This window comes from Bolinopsis microptera, chromosome 1 (assembly GCF_026151205.1).
Source record: "Bolinopsis microptera isolate Bmic1 chromosome 1, MBARI_Bmic_1.0, whole genome shotgun sequence".
NCBI lineage: Eukaryota > Metazoa > Ctenophora > Tentaculata > Lobata > Bolinopsidae > Bolinopsis > Bolinopsis microptera.
In genome coordinates this window covers 13986942-13999902 of record NC_087072.1, presented here as the reverse complement: position 1 = coordinate 13999902, position 12961 = coordinate 13986942, and positions in this window count along the sequence as shown.

Sequence of the window (12961 nt, the reverse complement as noted above, 5' to 3'; positions counted from 1 at the left end):
GATTTGGTATCTCACTTCTTAAACTAGTTATTCAACGGGAAATTGTAATTAAAAAGAGGAGGATCGGAGTATGAAATGGAAGAGCCATGTAAGGCATGCATGCTTAGTACTTACGAGATTTATCTTATTGTTGTGGTATTTCTATAGCTATATACAGGGTGTACCACAGAGGGTGTACAATTATAAATAGAGAGCATTATAATATTATGTATATGTATAATATGTATATGTATAATATTTATAATATGTATATGTATAGAAACGCCCAGAAACGGTTTACCGTTTCCACCTTGAATCACAGTATTGTTTGACTCCTTGTTTTAAAAAGGATTATGTGATTAAATGATTTTTACACGTAGCTCGTGTACGTATTACGTATCAAAGACCAATTAAGGTGTAGGGTATCGTTGCCAGGGAACTTCAAGGTGAGTTCGCAATTAACTAACTGTTGGACTCAAAGTTGAAGCTTTGAAAAGTTAGCGTTTCCAATCTTACGTACCTTCTCATAGAATGATAACATGACGATGGCGACGTCTAGTTTTTAGTGGTTTTATACCCAACAAGCGTTTCCAATCACCACCGCGCCTCAGATAACAGTCGGACAACAGGGATCAGTTTATTTATAGGAATATTATCGGGAATTAATTCATTCAAGGATCAGATCAATAAGAAGGCTTTAAAAAGCGTTTATCGTGTGAACTGCAACCATAATCCATTAATCTGAGCCAGTGAGCCAAAAAATTAGCTAATTTACCCGAGAATCACGAGTCAAGACTCAAATTTAAGGGGGGGGGGGGGGGGGGGGGGGTTCACCCTGATTTTTTTGTGAAACTTGGTTTCGAGATAGCAGTTGACCAACAAACTAGGACCGGTGACCAAACTTTTGAGGGGGTCCCGGACCCCAACCGCCAAACGGTGCCCACGGGGCAGCCACGCCCATATTTGGTCCAAATTAGGCCCAATTTAGCCAAATACCCTCAACATGCCCAAAACCAAGATTTTAGGTGCTTTACTTGTAGCTAGTGGTCTACTGAACTCGTATATGAATTTTCATCCAGATTGGACAAAAAATGACTGAGTTATGAGCCAAAAACCATATGCCCATATTTGGGCATAGATGATACGTACGAACTCTACGAACTCCTCAGTGACAACGAACTCTACGAACTCATCAACCCAAAATTACGAACTCTTGAGGAGTTCGTTTTGTACAACTTACGTAAAATGAAATTAAACAGAAATTGTATTTACAATTCAGCCAATTCAACACATAACATACGATTGTAAAACAACTAAATATATTGGTACTCGAAACTTCTACCACGCGTCGCGTGTACACTGTACATTTCACAGTACAAGGACTGGTCGATCGACTGGAAATTCTGGCGCCAATAGTTTGCGCGCGCACGTTCCCTGGACACGTTGCAGAAAACTTCAACTTGTACTTCTGGCGTTGCGTTTCGTTTTCTTCTGCTGTAAACAGCTGTGATCACACCGAATGTACATTGTACATTCAGTGTTCATGTATGATGTATACATTTTATTTTGCCATGTACAGCAGACTGAACTATTTGAAATTGAGGTGCACTGTGTATAGACTTATAGGTATAGTTGATGATTCAAATGTCATTGTAGGTACAACTTTCAGCAGTAAAGTAGACAGTGTACAGTACTACAGTAAAGTTGATATAATAATGTACAGTTTATAGTTATCTGTATGCATAGTTTGGTACGTGATAACGCCTGCCAAGATCGTACAGTTGGAATTGGATTTCTAATTTCTTACTTTGCTAATTCTTTGCACTCCTGAGCTGATTACTTTTAAAAAAAAACATTTTCCATGTTTTTTTTTGAAAAATTGACTAACGAACTCCAACGAACTCTAACGAACTCCAAATTTTGAACGAACTCCACGAACTCTACGCCAAAAATCAACGAACTCCGCATCTATGTATTTGGGTATACGCACCAAATTTGGTCGATTTTGGCCCATAAATTGGTCAAATATCAATATTTTTGAATGAAACCAACCTTATATGGAAGGTAAGCCTATACTACACATTCTCTATGATTATCAGCTCAATATCTAACTCATAACTAACTGTGGATTCTGTGTTCAATTAATCGCAAAAAATGAACAAAATCGCCCATATCTCAGTTCGCGATATTTGCAAAACTGATTTCGTTCAAAACAATAGAACTCAATAGGCTTTCAATATTTTTACATGAAATTTTCAGAATCAACGTAGAATCGCATTTCGACCTTAAGTTTTAATATGGAATTTTGAGTTAGGCCTTTAAAAAAATTTGGCGGCCAAATTCTGAAATTTGCCGGGCATTTTTCAGAATTTGGCCGCCAAATTTTTTTAAAGGCCTAACTCAAAATTCCATATTAAAACTTAAGGTCGAAATGCGATTCTACGTTGATTCTGAAAATTTCATGTAAAAATATTGAAACCCTATTGAGTTATATTGTTTTGAACGAAATCAGTTTCGCAAATATCGCGAACTGAGATATGGGCGATTTTGTTCATTTTTTGCAATTAATTGAACACAGAATCCACAGTTAGTTAGATATTGAGCTGATAATCATAGAGAATGTGTAGTATAGGCTTACCTTCCATATAAGGTTGGCTTCATTCAAAAATATTGATATTTGACCAATTTATGGGCCTAAATCGACCAAATTTGGTGCGTATACCCAAATATGGGCATATGGTTTTTGGCTCATAACTCAGTCATTTTTTGTCCAATCTTGATGAAAATTCATATACGAGTTCAGGGGACCACTAGCTACAAGTAAAGCACCTAAAATCTTGGTTTTGGGCATGTTGAGGGTATTTGGCTAAATTGGGCCTAATTTGGACCAAATATGGGCGTGGCTGCCCCGCGGGCACCGTTTGGCGGTTGGGGTCCGGGACCCCCTCAAAAGTTTGGTCACCGGTCCTAGTTTGTTGGTCAACTGCTATCTCGAAACCAAGTTTCACAAAAAAATCAGGGTGAACCCCCCCCCCTTAAGGTTTTATAAATTTCAGGAGTGAGTATTTTCACCTAACTGGATTGCCCTAGTAAACCCTAAGTTACTAAACCCTTAGTTCCATGATCCATCTTGAAGATTTTAGATAAATAAAGGGGTAGATAATATATTGGGGTGCATTTGATCGAGATCTAAATATGGTGTGCGATAAAAGAAGCATGTGACAGATCCGCTGTACTATTCTTATTAAATTTTTGATGACATTCTTTGTGACAACTTGATACAAACCATTGCTAATCTACAAAAGAAACTAGCGATCAGACGTTATAGTTATAGAGCTCTATTAAAAAGCTTCAAAGTGACAGATAAGGCTCGATTTATCAAAGGAGACCTTTTATAATATTCTATCGGATAACTCTATTGTGATATCACATATCATGGTAAGCAATTTTATCTGTGCACAAGAAACTAATGACTGTCGATACTCAATACCCCAGATAAAACTAGCTGTATTATTTGAGCACGTAAAATTTTTTCATAATTTTGTGGGTACTAATCGTATTTGTATGCGGCTGTATAAGTAAAAAATCCTAAACTAACGTGTAACGTTTTACTTTACAATTTAAGTTACAAGCGTCGCTAAGGTTGCAATCTCAAAACAACATACCAGTTTTTAGACTTAGAGAGACCATACGTTAAAAGAGTTTCATTATAGCAGGTAGCTCATGATTTAAATGTTTAACTTTTCATGATATTGAAAACATTAAATCGACCCTTATTACTACGTATTTGGTTTTCTTAACTAACATTTTCACGGTTCTAACTTGTAATTATTCTCACCTTAGAATAACAATAAGGTCGGTGAAAAATAGATGAAGAAAAAAACAAGAGTTCTGTAAAATACTTTCAAATTGTTTTTGTACACGTACTTATAGTTTCTATTCCTCCCTAGGTTTTGGTTAACGAAATTGATCATACTACTTCTCCACTGTGTCGGTTACTCGATCTTATCGGTAAAACTGGTTAGTAACATTAATATTTCATGATACCGAATTATATTATCCTACGTTCAGATTACACACAGGTAGTATTCTGATTCAGCCATTTCAAGGTTCAATAAACCCGACATTGTACAAAATACCTAAATACATTGTCCCTGTTCAGGGCAATGAAACCTCTACTAGTTAATCTAGTCCTTGTTCTAACACTGCTCCCGTACACTGATCAAGAAGGTTAGTTTCCTTTCCTGTAATTTTCAACTGAGCAAAAAAATAAATAATCATGGCTCTAATTTTGTTTCAGTGGTTTATTTTCTTGATCTTGGTCGATCAGCATAAGTATAATTCAAGTAATAATAATAATAAACTTTAGATAATATTAATAAAATAAGCACATGTTTTTTAGAAGGACAAATTCAGTTTGTTTTGTACGGTTCAGATGGACGTCCAAGTAATAAAAGTACTGGATTAGTAGTCGCCAAGTTTAATAACGAGGTAAGTTCACTATTTTCTAATTTTCTGACAATGTTATGATGTTAATTAGTTGTTTTTTTTCAGTTCCTGAATGATACATCCTCGGTCCTCAGCCATTTTTTGTCAATTTTGGATGAAAATTTGAATATAAGCTTAGCAGGTAAAGTTCCAATAACGTTCCATGTTAAAAGGACCTCTTAATGAAAATCGTGCTGCAACCATACCATGAAGCTAGGCTTCGACAGTAGCACATTTAAAAAGACTTATAATAACATAAACCCGCCACGCAAAGGGTTTATATAACAGATCATCCCGCGCTAGCGGGATGATCTGATAAACACATACGAGTGCGCGCAGCGCACGAGTTTTGTGTTAACATGTAATCCCGAAGCGCCAGCTGAGGGATTACATTTATTTAGCCCTGAGCGTGAAGTGTTTATGGATTATAATTATCTCCGGCGATTTCGACAAGGGATTTATACTTTAGAAGAGAGTGATAAAATAGTTTTTATTTCGGAATACGGGTCTGATTTTAGTAATATTTTCATTTCTATTTGTGATGGTGATAACAAGTGATACGATAACGTACTAACAGTAGTAAATTAAGATTAAGTAGCACAATTGAAGTTATACCGGTTAAACAAGCAATAGAAAATATATTTACGATGAAAAGCAAGCTATATCAAAATGTAAAATTGTATTGATACTGTTAGTGATAGTCAGAGCAGGTGAAAACAGTTTAATCGAATTTCAAAATAACACTTCCATCGCAGCTTTCTCATTTCTAATTAACAGCTGAGTCATATCAATCAAAACAATCCCAAACAATGTATTAAGTAGTAGTCAATAGGTTTTAATGCAGGTAGATGAACAGAAGTATCACAATGACTAGGAGTAGGAGGGCACAGAGGAGTAGAAGTTGTAGTGAGCTGAGATGAGGTATAGATAAGGGTGGGAAGTTGTTTGTTGTCCGGGTTTGCAGCACTTGGGAAACATATCGTGTATTCTCTTCGTTCTTGAATCTGAAATAACAATTAATAGTGAATACTGCACCACAAAATAAATTTCAGAATTATTGTTACAGGTATTGAATGTAATGCGTAATTCTCATGCTACCTAGTCGGTTAAATACTGTCTATCAGTGGTAAGATTAAAAGTGATAGAAGGAATTTAAATTATGAAGAGATTGATTTACCTAGTGTATGCATTTAGAGCCCCAGTAGACGAATGACCAGTGCGTAACTTCATGATTTCGGGATGGATGTTCCTCTCAGCCATTAAATGAACTGCTGTTGGTCGGATACTCTTTAATGATAAGTTTCTTCCTTTATGGTCTATTCCAGCTATATCGAGAGCAGCAACAAAGGTTGTATTAAAGAAGTTCTTTCCAACACGACGGCGGTGGTTAAACCTGCAAATAGAAACGTATTTAAAACAAATAATATTAATACTTGGGAAAAATTTATTATTCAACATTGAATTTCATGACTTAACAGCACAGTAACTTACCAGATTGGATGTCCACCAAGGATAATAGGAGATTTGTGAGGGTGATTGAAGAGCGGGAGGGTTGAGTTCTTTGATGTGACATCTGGGTGAGAGTAGCGGAGATAAAGCAGAAGACAGTAAGCCAGGGTGTTGGTTTTTCCTAAAGGGTCGTAATGTGTGACTATTTTTTTCTGCTTGTTGATGTTTTGGAGTCCTGGTTGCTTGTTTTTACTCCTCCTTTCTGTGTAGGTAATCTTGTGGGAGTTACTGGTTGTTTGTATCGTGATGGAGTCGCTCCTCATCTGATAAAGTTCATCTCCACCTCTTATAGCGAAAGTTTTGGTCATTAGATAAATGAGAGTGAAGAGCAGTTTGTTTCCTGTCTCTACACCGAAAGCTTTTCTCCATAGTAGCTTCTCATCCGATTCTGTGATGATGTCTGCTTTTTTCACTGTAGTATCCTCCTCAGATTGTTTTGTTTTACAGTATCCATCGAGAACATTACGGAAATGAGCAAACCGTTTCGTTGTGAAAAGGTCCAAATCTTCGTCCCAATCCCTCAATCTTCGGTTTAAAGCGGTAAAGACAGAATACATAGTCTTCATCTTCAAGTCAAATCCAACAGAAACAAGAAAGCACTCTAAAATGTAGTTGAGTCGTTGAACAGGAATTTGGTCAAAGTCATTGAAGTCACGAGCAAATCTGGATGACTGAAGCCAAGAATTAAATTTGTTTAGAGCCCAGTTGTTGACTCTAACTGTACTGTCCGGAACACGATTGGAAAGCAGTTCATCAATCTGAATGTCAAACCGATCTGTCATAGTGGAGCAATAGCTTGAACGTTAGCAGGAACAAGAGCTGGAAGGAGAGCAAGCAAAACAATACTATTTTTAGGGCACGGACAAGGGTAGCTGGCTAGTCGCCAACTTCTCACGCCACGCGTTGGAGAAATTCCAAGAATTAGCTGCGTTGGCAACGTTCCCAGGAATTTGCGTTTAAAAGAAGTGGACGGTTACGATGTTTCATATCACGTGGTGCGCTTTCGTGTCACGTGGTATAGACTCGGCGTATGCTATTGGTGGCACGTGGTACGCACGTGACGCGCCCACGTGATCGCGCGTCTAACTGTTCTACTATTATCGAGTTCTAATCAGCAGTATCATTGATTATTGTAAGTCGGAGAATTGAATGATAAACATCAGTTACGACTAAAAAGCGGGCCGGGTTTATACAAATTTGCGGGGCGGGATGATATCACCTTGAGATGTTTATCTAACAGCGGGCCGGGCTGAGTGATAATATGATCCCGCGTCGAAATCCCGGAGATATTTATACCACAATATACGAAATTAAAGATGAATAGATTAAACTTAAAGATTCCAGGAGCCTGACTTGATTGTATTCATATTTTCATATTCGCCACTCAGACCAAAATTATGGCTGTCCATAATATATTCATGTGATGAACTGGTCACGAATACGAGCAGCACGTTCAGAAAACAAAACTTTGTAATTTTTTATTAAAAAAATACTATAATAAATCGTTTTTTAAAAACTGCTGGCTTATTGAAGTCTTTTGCATAACTTATGATTTAATTTATAATAATGTTTAGAAATTTACTTGCAGTTTTTTGTACAAATATGAATGTGACAAGTTTCAGATTACATATAATTCTAATAATGATATTTTTATCCCAAGACTAGTTTATACCGGGTTTTACGATAATAAGACACATTTTCAATGTAAAGTATGTAAAGTATGGTATAAAGTTTGTTAATGCCATTGACAGATGTGATTTCAGATGGCCTTGGTCGCAATGACTAATGTTACAAGGGAGACAACAGATCTTATATGCAAGAGGCTGGGGTATACCAATTCTGTCGATTGGTTTGGTTTGGAAATATTCTCATGTGGCATTGACAACTCGTGCTCCAGCATGTTGCACTGGACAGAAATGAAAGAAACGAAAAGAATTAGAATTTTAGAGAAATATACTAACTGGTAATTTAACTTAAAAAATTGCAGTAATAATAACATGTTTTTGGTACATTTTTCAAACTTCATCGCATAGCTGAGATTAATTATATATTAAATTTTTACTTTTAGCGCTTCAAGTTTTTGAGCGTTAAATTTTAAGCGTTAAACATTTAGATGTGAACTTTTTAAGGAATTTTTTTATTTAATCATAAATCTTCGATTCTATCAAAAATATCTAGGTACCGTGTATTAGTAGACAAGCATTACCAGCCACCACAAACTAGTATCCACGACAAAACTGTGAAGGACCACGACGACATTCAAGCAATACTAAATGATTTTAGAAAAAACAGAGATCGTCTTAGAGCAACACGATATATTAAAACTATTGTTTGCGATAAAAGTGGAAATTACAACGAATGTTCTTATTCGGTTGGGACTAACGAAAACGAATTCAAGTTGGGACTTGCCTGCCATCCGAAACCTGGTAAGTCCGGAAGTTACATTTTTGAGATTTCTTTAATCAGTATCTCCAAAAGCTTTGATTATGTATTTTCTGTGCGTAACGATGGGCCCCGCTGACCCCGATGTGCGTCGTTTGAATGTGGGACAATTTAGAAAAACTTAACTGAAGTACTAGCAAAACTGCGCGTTAGCTCTAGAAACACACTTTTTTAGAGATTTTACCGGCGTATATTCCTCTAAAATCACCTAATTTGTTCAATTCTAGGGAGGAGCGCTAAAAGTAAAAGGGGAGAGGGCGCCAACAGGGGGGCGCATTTTCGGCGGGGGGGGGGGGGGGGCCAACAGGTCACGTTACGCCACTGGGCACAACTATAATAGTCTCTTTATAAACTTCACTGGGATACTGCAAAGTAAAGGGACGGGATAGAAAATAAGGGGTGGCATAATACATGATCAATCCTGTTGTTTTTTCCACTTATAAATACATAATTCCTGCACAGATACGATAATAATCGTATCTTTAACTCAGCCCGGTTCGCATTTTGTTAAGTGATAACTAATTTATATCATAATAATAAGTTATCATATGATAAGTTGAATTATAGATTTCCAGTGTTGTAATACTAATGTATCAAAGAGTAATGCAAATAATAATTGAAATGATTATTTCAGGAGATTGTGCTATAGTCAAAAGGCAGAATGTAATGAAAAATATGTGCTACGAAGACAGAAGATTTTCAGTTTACAGGTGTCCAGATAATTCTAAATACTACACTATAAGGTCTGGTGGTGAGAATCGTGAGATCTCAGAGATCAGAATGACAAACGAATGTACTGATGACCCTCACAGTTATCAAGGTTGTTTCAATGCTAATGATGCTATACGTTTTATCAAACAACTGTCCGGGTCGTCCCTTCATATTTACAATGAATACAAATACCCTTTGTGTGGCTATTTCCTATTGAGATTTGACAATGAGGTTAATGATAGGTTCACACTTACACCTATAGCTTATCTTGAAAAGGACATCTCAAAAATAAGAAATGAAAATAACCTTAATCATATGATGACTGATGAAAGGAAATGCAATGGAGTTTGTGACCGTTATGATTGTCTTGATGAGGCCTCTTGTAACGGTTTTCGTTACGGGTTTTATTGCGGCGGCATCAAAAGTGATCAAACTTATATAAGTACGGTACGAATATGTGACGAGAAAATAGACTGTGAGAACGGTGAGGACGAAGCCGGTTGTTCGTACTGGAGAAAAGGATTTGAACCGAATCGCTGCTTATTACAAAAACATAGTAGAAAAACATATATGGAACTAAACAACTTCACTCGGTGTTCCGCCCTAATATATGTTTTCAAGGGACTAAAACAGAGAATGGAACCCATTTGTGAATACTACATCGACCAAACTAATTGTTCAGACCCAATGAGAGGAGTCATTCCGTGCCAGATTGACGGTTACCGATCTACTGTGTCAAAATTCGCCACGTGCAAGCAGACCCCAGGACTGTGTGATGATGGATTTGACAACCTCTGTCTGAGAACAACTGTCATATGTCACGTCCACAAACATCAACTATGCAATGGAATATCAGATTGTCTTGATAAAAGTGACGAAAGTTCCAGCATCTGCAGTGTAATGACCACATCTACATGCTATCGCAGATATCGTCACGAGACGAAACTATCCATACCGGTTGCGTGGCTTGGTGATGGGTTTGGAGATTGCCAAAATGGAGATGACGAGAAAAATATTTGGCCGATCTGTGGAGTTGGCGAACTGACTCGTTTTGTAAAAGATAATAGTAGTTGTGAGGAAGTGTTTTTGTGTAGCACCGGATCATCCAATTTTGTGAAATTTCAAGACCTATGTAACGGATCAAACACCTGCGGACATGCAAGGATTTGCTTTGAAGCCAGATCAATTAAACCTGTCTACACAGATCCCGTGGCTCTCGGACGAGAAAACCCATTAGAATTTCTCGTGCATTGTGTTGCTGGAGTCAGTAGAAGCCTAGGCCAATACTTTTCGCCATGCGTCAAGGTTGAATTCACCCCTTTCCACATTTTTGGGTTGGTCGGTTCAACAGCATTTATGGCACCCAAAACAGTATTGGACTGTACAAATTATTTTGGAAAAGCGTATGTTTACCTCAGCTGCTCGAACAAATGCCAATATCAGTCTACATGTCCTTTAAAACTGCTAAAACATGACTCGTGTATGATCGAAGATAAATATGAAGACCGGGTATTTACATTAAATTTGAAGGACACGATTCAAGTCACCTTTCTCTATGAAAACAGGAAAAGCGGAAATTTCGAAAACCGCCAATTCAATTGCAAAAATGATAGATGCGTCGGCTACGAAAAAGTTTGCAATTTGTTTGATGATTGTTTGGATGGATCAGACGAAGAAGATTGCACGAACAACTTTGAGTGCAAATCTAAAAAGCGATACATTGCACACCACCAAAAGTGTGACGGTCGAATAGACTGTGCCGATTTCAGCGACGAGTGTAATGAAGAGTGTACAACTACCATCATTGCTAACGGAGCTCTGAAAGCTTTCGGTTGGTTCCTTGGATGTGCAGCAGTTATATTGAACTCCTTCAAACTTTTTAAGAATTTCAAATTTCTGGCCACCAGAAACTTTACATCCGATCTGATCAATAAAGCTTTGACAACTGTTGTTCATGTCGGAGATATGATTACAGGATCTTACCTTCTTACAATCTCAATTGTAGACTCCTTCATCTACGGTACTTCATACTGCGAAGAAAGAGCAAGGTGGTTATCAAGCGGTGAATGTGCTTTCTTAGGAGTCTTCAGTACATTTGGAGCCCAAATATCGCTCTTCTCGATGACTTTTCTAAGCATTTTTCGTGCACTAGGTGTGATCAGAGTTAAAAAATTCACATCCAAATATACTACCGCAAAAATGATCATCCTAATCGTGACGATGGCACTTGTATCATTTTGTTTTGCGTATACACCTTTGGTCGACAACCTTGAGGACTTCTTTGTCAACGGAATGACTTACAATCCAAATATCAAATTATTTTCGGCATTTGTCAACAAAAACGATCACATCCACACAATTAAAAATTACTACGGAAGAATATCTATATCTGCAGTTTCCAGTTGGAAAAAAATAAACAGTTTGATTGACGGTATGTTTTCCAAACAATATGACGGGATAGGGCGGCGGAAGGTTCATTTTTATGGAAACGATGGTGTTTGCCTTTTCAAATACTTTGTGTCCAGAGACGACCCTCAAAAGATGTATGTCTGGGCGAACCTTTTGCTTAATCTTCTGTGCTTTACAATTATGTTTACCTGCTACACCATAGTAATATTCACTTCAAAGCGCTCGAGACGAAATAACAGCGCTATGAGAAGAAAAAACGAAGCCCAAAACAAGCTGTCAAGAGACAAGGACGAAACCCAGCGATACGTTGCTTTAATAATCCTTACAGACTTCGTCTGCTGGATCCCTTTTATTACAGTCTGTATTATGCACTTTTTTGATTTCATTGATGGAACAGCCCTGTATCCGATATCGTCTATCGTGATTCTTCCCATAAACTCTGTCATAAATCCAATCCTGTACAACAATAGCTTCACCACAGCTATCAAGGCTGTATTGATGAAAGGTAGATATTGGGTGATTTTATTCTATATGTCATACTTAAGAGAACTGTTTTCAAAGGTTGAAAAAATGTTCAAATCAGAGAGAAAAGATAAAAGGGAAAACAGGGGAACGAATCCGCAAACTACTCATGAGAAGCCAATAGAGCATCCACGACTGGGTGAAGAGCCGAAGGACATTGAACATCCCGACATTTCAAGTAGAAAATACGAATCTGTGGAAGATCCGTGTATATCATTATCAGAAAGAATTAACAAAAATGAAGTTATCACAGAAGACTGTATAATAGTTCATAGGGTGAGAAATATTGCTGAAGAAGAGGACACAATTGAGGAAATGGATGCTCATCTGAAGAGTTCTATTGTGAAAGTAAGGGTTAGGAAGAACTTGGCTCCACATGTTATTGGGAATCCATGTACAGAGGACAACAATATCATTTTGGCTGATGAGGATGTTATTGAAGAACAATCTATAAAAATAGAGAACATAGTAGAAACCACGGTAGAACCCTCAGTCACATTTAAAAAGATTTAAAAACAATCAGATGAGGCAAATGTTAGATTAACACAAAAGATTTTAGGGTTTTGGCGAAGAAAAGAAATGATTGCCCATTATTCAGGATCAAAATATTCAGACTCAAACTCAAACTCAAACTCAAACTCAAACTCAAACTCAAACTCAAACTCAAACTCAAACTCAAACTCAAACTCAAACTCAAACTCAAAATCACACTCACACTCACACTCACACTCACACTCACACTCACACTCACACTCACACTCACACTCACACTCACACTCACACTCACACTCACACTCACACTCACACTCACACTCACACTCACACTCACACTCACACTCACACTCACACTCACACTCACACTCACACTCACACTCACACTCACACTCACACTCACACTCAC